Source organism: Amphimedon queenslandica, unplaced genomic scaffold (genome assembly GCF_000090795.2).
Source record: "Amphimedon queenslandica unplaced genomic scaffold, v1.1 AMPQUscaffold_13002, whole genome shotgun sequence".
NCBI lineage: Eukaryota > Metazoa > Porifera > Demospongiae > Haplosclerida > Niphatidae > Amphimedon > Amphimedon queenslandica.
The window spans coordinates 47,197-58,343 of NW_003546762.1; the positions used below are offsets into that span (position 1 = coordinate 47,197).

The following is an 11,147-nucleotide window of genomic DNA, read 5'->3' on the forward strand; positions in this document are numbered from 1 at the left end:
CAAACAGTCCCTTTGTAAAAATGTCCGCCAAAATGTCTTCTGTCTTGCAATACTCCACTTTAATCATTCCGTCCTTTACTTGTTTGCTAATAAAGTGATATTCTATAGCAATATGTTCGCTACATCCATGAAACTGTGGATTTTTAGTGAGACAGATAGCCAACTGGTTATCCTCTTGGATCACCATTGCTTTATCTGGTTTCTTGAATACTTCAGCTATTAAATTGCCTAAGCCATGTAGCTTCCTGGCCAGCTGAAATTAGAGCAACATACTGCTTTAGAGGTTGACAATCCCTCAAATGCTTGCTTACAACTTTGCCAACTGACTGGACCTCCTACAATATAAAACACTTCCTGAAGTAGATTTCCTTTCATCTAAGTCACTTCCCCAATCAGCGTCTGAGTAACCACTGCAATCAATACCATCAGTTTGACTATAAAAAATGTTATAATTACTGGTTCCCACCAAATACCTATAGATGTGTTTAAGTGCCTTTCAGTGTTCTTTAGTTGGATTAGCAGTAAATCTTGCTACACTGGAAATAGTTGACGCAATATCTGTACATGATCTAGTAGACATATAAAGTAGCTTGCCAACTGCAGACTGATACATTTCCATGTTTTCAATCTCACCCACTGATGCCTTCTTACGCATTAGACTTTGATATACTGGAGAAGAAGTAGACTCTGCATCAGCCATTTGAAATTTTTCAAAATTTTTTATATAGGAAGGTTGACTGATCCAGACTTTACCGTTCTTCAGATCTTGTACTACTTTTACACCAAAAAATATTGTAGCTATCCAAAATGCTTTAGATTAAAACGATGATCTAGTTCACATTTATAATCTGTTGCTCACTGTTTCAGCAATGAGAATGTCATCTACATAAACTGCGACTATAAATGGATCATTTTCCATAGATGCTGACACATAAAGACAAAGATCACTTTTCAACTGTGTCAATCCAAAACTCTGAAGTTGAGCATTTTATGTTGAGTTCCAGCTCCTTAGTGACTGTTTTAAACCATATAAACTTCTTTTTAATTTACATACCAACTGCTCCTTTTCTTTTTCTATGCATCTTTCTGGTTGTTTCATATACAAGCATTGATTCAGCTCTCCATTAAAAATGCAGTAGTCAATTCCATTTGATGAACTTTTAAACTGTTCTCAGCAGTAACAACTAAAACAGTTCTTATTAATTCAAACATACCACAGGTGAGAGTGTTTCATCATAGTCTAGGCTAGGTCTTTGAGAATAACCCTGAGCCACAAGACGAACTTTGTGACATTCAATTTCACTATCTTTGGCTTTTGCACATCAAAGAACCAATAACCTTTTCTGGTACCTGGATAGCCTAGGAACACATTTCTTCGATTTCTAATCCAGCTTTTGTCTTTCAGAATCCTTTGGCACTTGTCGATATGATTATAGCCAAAAACACATAAATGTCCAACACTTGGCTTTTCTCCAGTAAGAGCTTCAAACGGAGTTTTATTCATCACAGCTCTGGTAGGACTGCAATTTTGAAGATAACAGCATGGACCAGAGCCTCTGCCAAAAATGGTTGAGGAAGTTTGGCACCTGAAACATTGATCTAACCATCTCCACCAGAGTCCGATTTTAGTCTCTATGCAACTCCATTTTTTGTGGACATTTCGGGATTGTTAGCTCATGTTTAACTCCTTTCCTCAAGTATTCTTCAAACTCGGAAGTAAACTCCCCTCCATTATCCGTTCCCAAAACTTTAAGTGTTCTTCCTTGTAGATCATTCAAGATGCTTAAAAAAACATGAGATTTTCTCTTTAACACCTAGACCCAAACAAATCGAATTTTGTCATTAATGAGTCAGTAAAAAATTCTGCTCCGCTCAAATTAAGTTTACCGCAGACATCACTGAGAGCAATATCTAATGGATATTTAGGCTTTAGAATCTGATTAAGCAGGAAAAGACATCTTATGCTGCTTCCATTCGATACATGATTCAACAACTGGAGCCTTCTTGTAGTAGAAAAATGAAAATCATTCACAAGATCATCTCGAGCAAGTTTGTGAAGATTCAAAGAGCTTAAATTTCCAAAGTTGCGATGCCATTGATCCTCCTTGTCTACAGTTGCGGCGGTATTTCCTTCAATGTAATGAGTTTGTATCTGATAGAGACCACCAACTCGTGTTGCCACAGCCACCAGCTTCTAATTTGTATCTCTGATCACATAGGTGCATTCAGAAAACTTTACCTTAGATATACCCCTTTTAAGCACTCGTATAATGCATTAAAATAGAATCTTTTGTGTGTTTTAAAGCATCAAATTCTGACATTTTTAACAATGATTTATGTATATAAAGATTGTTTTGTTTTGCCTGCTACTCATTTCTTGTACATTTGCTGCTGTGCAATGTATTGTAATTGATTACAAGGTGGTTAATTCTTATTACTAGGTGGTAGTAATAAAACAAACAATAAATATCATTATCAGCAAAAACTGATGTGAGGACCCAAAAAGCATAAGCCCCCAGATACCCCGTCCCATCTTTCTCTACATTTACAAACACTCAGAACATTACATGACCAATCAGGAACATAGAGGACACTACAATTTACACTTACGGTACTTCTCATGTCCATTTTTCATTGTCAACTACACAGAGCCTTGAACAAGAGCTCTTGAAGATCATCTATCACCAAGCTTGACTTCCAGAAGGGTCTCCAGTGGATATATGTCCATGAAACAGGCTTTGTCATCATGCACTTGTTGCTCCAGAGTCAACAATCCACTTATTCTGAGACTTGAGAGTTTGCTGCAACGATATGGCATGTTCCACAGCAATCCTGCTGCATCACTGTCAGTATCACCAGCAGGCTTCTTGGTGTAGCACTATTAGCTCTATGAAATGTTGCACAAGTACAAAGTAAGTTTCACTTTAATTTTGAACATTCTCCCTTTCCATACAAAAACGTTGGATATGTCCAAATATTTTGCAGTAATGACATTTAGGAGCTCTTTCAACTTCATGCTTTGCTGTCAGGCCTTCCTCAGTTTCTTTCACAGCCTTCTGTTTGGTCAGCTTCCTTTCTTCTTGTCAAAGCTTCTCAATCACGGTTTCTAAGTTTGAAACATCACTGATTGCTTTAAATGCAGTAACTAGTTTGTCAAAATGCTCCGGAAGACTAGCAAAAAGATAAACTACATGGTCTTCTTCGCTATTATTGTCTCCAGTCACACTCAGCTTACTGAAGACTTCTGCAATGAACTTAATATGCTCCTGAACAGATGTCCTTTCTCCAGTCTGAGTGAATGCAGTTTGCATCTCAATGCTGAATGATTGGCCCAAGTTTTCTTCTGAAAATGATTTGAGAGCAATCTTTAAACTTCTACAGGATCATCAGGTTTACCAAACAAATGTAATAGCAACAGAAATATAATAGCGACAGAAATATAATAGCAACTGATCAATCAAGAGAATTATTGTGGCCAAGGCTCAATCCTTTCGTGTCTGGAACTTAGCAGCACCGTCTCCATAAGGGGCTCTCTCTGTTCCATTGACTATTCCGCATAGATTCTTTTTCATTGATGTCATTTGACACTGTAGCTTCCATGTTGAATCATTAGAACCATTAAAAGGAACTATCGTGACAAACTTTGACTCCGCCATTTTAGACAAAGGCTGGGCTCATAACCTAATAAAAATCTTGATAAATTAAATGATCAACAACTTAAATGATCCAACCAACTGACAACTGAACAATCAAATCAACAACCAAACCAAATGTTACAAATATCACTTCCTTACATACATTAGAGAATCTTCTAGAATAGAGTACAGTAAATTTCCAATAAAGGCCGGCTTGAATAAACGCCTGATACTAAGAATTTTCAACTATAAACACTCATCTTATTCAATATAAGTCTCACAATCTTTAGAGTGCCCAAAATGGACTAATTTTTTGAGCTCAGTGCATTGAATCTGGTTCAAATGTCAGTTTTAATTTTTCTTTTCTTTACGCATTTTTTTTGTCCTGTAAAGAAATAAGCGCCCAGGCTTTTATTTGAACATTTACGGTACATACACAATAGAAAGTTCTAAAAAAGAGAGTTTTAGAAGGAACACGACCAAACAGGACATAATTAGGTAATACTAGACCAACAATAATATAACTAATAATAATGTAATTACATGTACACAAACATACAACACTCTCAGCTCTGTGCCTCAACATGTCTCTGCTCCCACTGAAACACAAACTCTGCTCTCACTGTCACGCAATCTCCCTGTTATAGTGCACTGCCGCACCATTCCCTGCTCTCACTACCGTATCATCTCATGGCACACCACCTTCCTGTTCTAACTGCAATATTTCCCTGCTTTCACTTCCACAACATCTTCCTGCTCTCACTGTTGCATCAACTTTTTGCTTTTAGTGTCTCACCATCTCCCTGCTCTCATTGCCACATCATTTGCCTGCTTTCATTGCCACACCATCTCCCTGCTCTCACTACTTCACTATCTCCCTGCTCTCGTGGCCACACAATCTCCCTGTTATTATTGCCACACCATCTCCCTGCTCTCACTGACACCATCTGTCTTCTCTCACTGCCTCAACCTTTGCTTTAAAAGAAGGAACAAAAAGAATATAAGAAGAAAAATTGTGAGAATTCAGTTGTACATGAGGTATTTTAGTACCAAAATGAAATGATAAAAACTCAGTCTGATCAGTAACTTCTGGTATTTTAAACTATACATTTAGATTAAGAAATACCTGAAATATCATTTTCTTTAAACCTAATTTGAATGATAAAACTCAGTCTGATCTGTCACTTCTGATATGGACTTTACATTAAAAGTGGAAAAAGAAGAGATAGTGAAAAATCAGTAGCACATGAAACATTTTAAAACCAACTTTCAAAGATCATAACTCAGTCATGTCTGCCACTTCATGCAATTTACCATATTTAATGGAATGACAAACCAATGTCACAAAACTAGTACACAAAACATTTTAAAGCGAAACTCATAATGGTAAAAAGTTTAGAATACCAGAAGTAATGATGTTTCTTGTACTACTCATTTCTGAATGTTGGTTTTTTTCATATAGTTTCATGGCATTGTTTAAACACTCTAGGACAATAATCACTCATTTTAAAGTGTATTTTAAACTACAAGAAGTGACGTTTTTCTTGTACAACATTTTTCTTAATGTTGGTTTTTTCTATTTCATTGGATAGTTTATACCAAAAAAAGACTGATTAGACTCAGTTTATATCATTTAAGTTTAGTTATAAAGTTATCTTTATGTATCACTTACAAGTATTTCATTTTTATTCCCAGTTTTGCAGTTTGTTTTTTTCGGTTTCTTTGTATGGTACATACGATTAGTTACTGTATGGCCTTAAAGTGATGTTTGTTGTGCTCAGTACTGATCTGACTAAATTCTTATTCGTTAAAATTGGTTTCTTAATGATGTTGATGTACCACTCATTTCTTGGTATTTGTCTTTCAATTTGTCTGTTTGTAGTACAGTTTAAAATACCAGAAGTGACAATGCTGACTAAGTTCTTATCAATTAAGATTAAATTTGAACTTATATTGTATGTTAGTCTGAGTTCTTCTTTTCTGTTTCATAGTATGCCGGAAGTGACTGATCTGACTAAATTCTTAATTAAATTAGGGTTTAAAATGATGTTTCCTGTACTACTAATTTTTAGCCTTTGAATCTTGATTCCTCAGTTTCACAGTTAAGTTTGAAATGCCAGATATGAAAGAATCTGCAAACTAAGTTCTAATAAAATTAAGGTTCTTTTTTAAAATAAGGCCATAATTGACAAACGGTACCTTATGGTGGATAGTAAAATTTTCCCTTACATTTAAAGAAATCCAACTTCTTGTGCTTTAAACTATGCTACGAAGCTGAGAAAGGAAGAAACAAATACTTAGCAGTTGGTAGTGCATAAAACATTATTAAAAACCCAATTTCAACTAAATAAACTCAAAATCATTAGTCACAAAACCAAACTTAAGTCAAAAAAACTGAGTCTGATCAAGTCCCTCTTACAATAAAGGTAAAGAAAAAAGAAACAAAACGTGAGAACTCAATGGTACATGAAGCATCAGTTGACAAACATTTTCAAATGATGAAACTCAATCTGATCAGTCACTTCTCATGTTTAATAGTGAGTAGTGAGAACAAATCATATTTCAAAACCAACCTTAAATGATAAGAACTTGGTTTAAACACCATAATCAGTCTTTCTTGTACTATTATAGTATAAAAAAGAAAGAAAAATAATGCTAAAAAGAGTAGTACATGACACATCATTTCAAAGTGAAACTTAAATAATAACTAATGGGTCTGATCAGTGGGTATAAACATACTATAAAACTAAGAAACCAACTGTGTAAAACTTGTAAAACGTAAAACGTTATTTTACAGTTACTTTTAAGAACTCAGTCTGATTAATTACTTCTTTTTAAATAAAGTTGACTATACTGTGAATCTGAGAAAACAAAAAACGAATAGTAAGGACTGAAACAAAAAACAACTTCAAATCAGTCCATTCTGTCACTTCTGGTATTTTAAACTAAACTGAATGACGGAAAAGAAACATTGTAATAGTACTTGTATTAAGTCCATGTAATCTGTAGAACATGATATTTAAAAACCAAATTCAAATCATAAGAACTCAGTCTGATCAGTCACTTCTGGTATTTTAAACTATAATATAAATGAAACCAAACAACAAAATAGTAAAAACTTAACATAATTGATTCAGAATTTATTACTAAATAAAAGAACTCAGTCTAATCTGTTGATTCTAATATTTTAAACAATACTATGAAACCGAGGAACAGAATTGAGTAATAAATTGTACATAAAACATCATTTTAAAACCAAAGTCAAATTATAAGACCTCATTTGATCAGTCACTTTTTGTATTTTCAACTATACTAAGACAAATGCTGAGAAATCAGTAGTACACGAAACATCATATTAAAACAAAACTTTAACAATAAAATGTCTGATCAGACACTCTTGGTATGAACTACTTAAATAAAAATTAGAAAAAAGACAAATAGTGACAAATGAGTGCTACGTTAAACATCATTTTTAGACAAAACTTAATTCATAAGAACTCAGTCTAACTAGTCTCTTGGTATAAACTATGCTATCAAACTAAAAAAAGTAGAAAAAGCGTAAAAAGTTAGTAAAACAGGAAATATTTCAAAAACCAACCTTAAATGATAACTCAGTCTGATAAGTCACTTGTGGTATATTAAACTATATCAATCTCAGCAAATTACTAAATACTGAGATAAGACTAATACATGAAACTTCCTAAAACCAAACCCATATGACAGAGTTTGATCAGTCACTTTTGGTAGAAAATATACCATAAAACTGAGAAAGAAATGTAGAAAAACAATATATTTTAAACAACCTCAGATGTTGCAAAACTCAGTCAGGTTGTCATTTTTGTTAATTTAAACTATACTATGAAACTGAGGAAAAAAGTGATAGTAAGCATCTTTTAAAGCAAATTTTAATTGATAAATCAGTCTCATCACTTCTGGTAAGTGAAACAATACTATGAAACTAAGATCAAGAAATAATTCGTACAAACTAAAAAAATTATTTTAGAATTAACCTCGGATTTTAAGAACTCAATTTCATTAGTCACTTTTAGTGTTTACACTATACTATAAAACTGAGAAAACAGAACAGCAAATACTACGAAATGAGAACATAAAACATTTAAAAACAGACTTAAATGGTGAAATTGAGTCTAATCAGTCCCTCCTGGTATAGACTGTACTACAAAACTAAGAAAAGGAAAAACAAATAGCTAATAGTCAGTGAAACATAAAACATTGTTTCAAAAACCAACCTCAAATAATAACTTAGTCTGATCAGTCACTTCTAGTTTTGATGAAACTAAGACAGAAAGAAACAAGTCCTGAGAAAACAGTAGTACATAAAACATCTTAAAACCAAACTTTAAGACGAACACTGAAAATGATTGGTCAGTCCTGGTATAGACTATGCTATAAAACTGAGAAAAGAAGAAAAAATAGTAAGAACTAAACAACGTAACATTATTCTGGAAACAACCTCAAATGATAAAAACATTAGTCAGATCTGTCACTTCTGGTAATTTAAACTATACTATGAAGCTGAGACAAGAACAATTACTGATATTTTAAACTATATTATAAAACTAAGAAACAAAATAGTGACAAGTAAAGAAGCTTAACACATTATTACTGATTGAACCTCAAAATATGACTCTTAAGTTAAAACAAACTGCAATAGCAATTCAATCTGATGTCACTTCCATTATTTTTAAAAATACGTAAAAAAAACCAGGTGCTGAGAAAAGACTAGTTTGAACAAACAAATTTAAATGAAAATAACTAAGTCTGATTAGTCACTCTTTGCATAAACTATAATAAAAGCTGAGAAAAGAATAAACAAATAGTAAGAAATCAGATAAAACAATGCATTATTTGTTTTAACAACCTGAAATTTTTAAAAATCATTCTGCTCAGTCATTTTATGTACTTTAATATATTCAATGAAATTGAGGAAAGAAGAAACAAATTGTAAGAATATATAGTACATACAGCATTTTAAAAAAAATTCAAATGATAAAAAATTAGTTTAATCGATCACTTCTGATAGATATATATATTACTATGCCTGTGACAAAATAAGAAACAGAGTGAGAAGTGAGTAATACATGAAACTTGTTTTTTCAAATTTCAATTGATTGTATTTTAGGCCAGTTACACAGCAACAGTTCAGTCAAATTCGCAGGATTTTCAATGAGTTTACAACACTGCGTTTTAAATAAAATAACTTTAATTAATTGTTAGTAACATGCATGCAAAAAATTTTGAAATAATAAAATGTAAAATGAAATGGCCGAGGACAAGAAAAAAATTCTTCGGAAACTCCAGAGAAAGTTTGCTACAGTTGTAGAAGTATTGACCAGTAGTGAGTGTATTTTTTGATACATTACTAGGATTTAAATTTTTGAGCAGTTATTTTATAACGTATTTGCTCTTACCCGTTTACACAGAAACGCTACCATTTTCAAATGTGTGCATTTTCAAAATTTCCACTTTGGAAGCCGTTTTCATTTCTGTTTTGATAGCACATTTGCACGTTTCTGTGTAAACGGAAGGTACAAAGCCATACAAAAGTATTCCTCTTTGCTTGAAAATATAGCTGTGTAATCATGGCTTCAGTCGCATCAGTCAATTATGGTATTAAAAATTACACAATGAAACTGAGAATGGAAGAACCTAATCCTAACAAATGAACTTACATGATATAATTCAATGAGATCAGTCACTGCTGGTAATATTTTAAAAACTATGAATGTATAAAAAAAGTAACAAATACTGTAAAGTGTGCAGTATACTTTAAACGAATAGTATAAAGTCAGTAGTTAGTACATGAAACACCATTATATAAAAATTTTAATCATAATTCAGTCTGATCAGTCACTTCTTGTATAAAAAGTAAGAAAAAAGGAAACAATAGTTAGGATAGTACATGAAACATCATTTTTAAACAGATCTCATATAAGAATTCAATCGCATCTGTCACTTTTGGTTTTTAAACTATACTATGAAACTGAGAAAAAAAGAAACTAATACTCAAAATTGGTAATACATGAAACGACATTTTATAAATAAACTTTAAAGATAAAAACTGAGAACTGAGTCTGATCAGTCCCTCCTGGTATAAACTATACCATTTCACTGATAAAAGAAGAAACAAGTAGTAATAATTAAGAGAAACAACCTTAAAAAATAAAAACTCAGTCTGTTCTATCACTTTACACATTCAAGAAGGAAACTAAGGAAGGAATAAACAGTATGAAGTCAGCAGTACATGAAGAATAATTTAATACTTTTAAATGATTTAAACTTAGTCTAATCAGTTACTTTTGGCATTTTAAACTATAGTAAGGAACTAAAAAGAAACAAATAGTAAGAACTAAAATGAACTTTAATCTATTTCACGAAATATAAGAACTCAGTTTAATGAGTCAATTCAGTTTTTCACAACACTATGAAACAAAAAAAGAAGGAACTTATAGTCAGAATTTAGTAGTACTAAACGTTTTTAAATTAACCTTAAATGATAAAAACTCAGCCCTATCACTTACTCTTGGTATGAACAATGCAATGATACTAAGAAGTATGTAAACAAAGTGAGGCTACTCTACATGAAACAACTTAAAACTTATGATAAAAATTCAGTCTTATCCCTTTTGGCGTTTTCAGTCACTTAAATAACCCATGGGTGTTAACAAACAAAGGACTTCCGGAACTGAGATAAGAATCTTATAGTAGTTTTAAACAAAATATTTGGCAGTGTGAAAAGTCAGTAAACCATTAAACATTTTAAAAACCAACCTCAAGAAAAGAACTCATTCTTATCAGTCACTTATGGTAGTTTAAACTACACTTTGAAACTAAAAAAGAAAAAAGTACTGAAAACTGAGAAAAAAATTATTTGATAATTCACCACAAATGGTAAGAATTTAGTCTGATCAGTCACTTTTGGTATTTTTAACAATTATAAAACTGAGAAAAAACAAATACTGACAAATGAGTAGTACACAAAACATCATTCTAAAATCAAACTTAAAACCTAAGATCAGTCACTTTTGGTATAAACTGTACAATGAAACTGAAAAAAAGAAACACTACGTTAGAAGTAATTAAACATAAGTAAAACATAAAACATGACTTTTGAAACCAATCTTTAATGATTAAAACTTATTTTAATCTGTCACTTTTGGTTTAAACTATTTTATGAAACTCAGAAGAGAGAACAAATAGTTAGAAGTGGTATATACATAAGTCATTTCAAAAACATATTCAAATGATAATAAACTCAGTCTAATAAGTCACTACCTCTGGTGATTTAAACTATACCATGAAACTGAGAAAAAAGGAGCAAATAGTGAGAACCAAGAACATTTTCCTCTTTTAAAAATTAAGCTTCAATGATAAGAATTTTTCTGATCAGTCATTCCGGTAAACTATAATACTAAGAAACTGAGAAAAGAGGAAAGAAATACTAAGAAATAAGTAGTACATTAAACACCATTTTAAAACCAAACTTATCTG

General features: G+C 32.1%; 1 long non-coding RNA gene across 1 annotated transcript; it reads right to left on the reverse strand.

Moving 5' to 3' along the window:
• Window positions 1-7,665: 7,665 nt before the first annotated feature.
• LOC109585826 (uncharacterized) lies at window positions 7,666-8,302 on the reverse strand. The gene is made up of 2 exons (XR_002186679.1): window positions 7,886-8,302; window positions 7,666-7,820 (listed from the first exon to the last, which is right to left on the reverse strand). It is a non-coding gene; the product is annotated as an uncharacterized LOC109585826 (long non-coding RNA).
• Window positions 8,303-11,147: the final 2,845 nt, after the last annotated feature.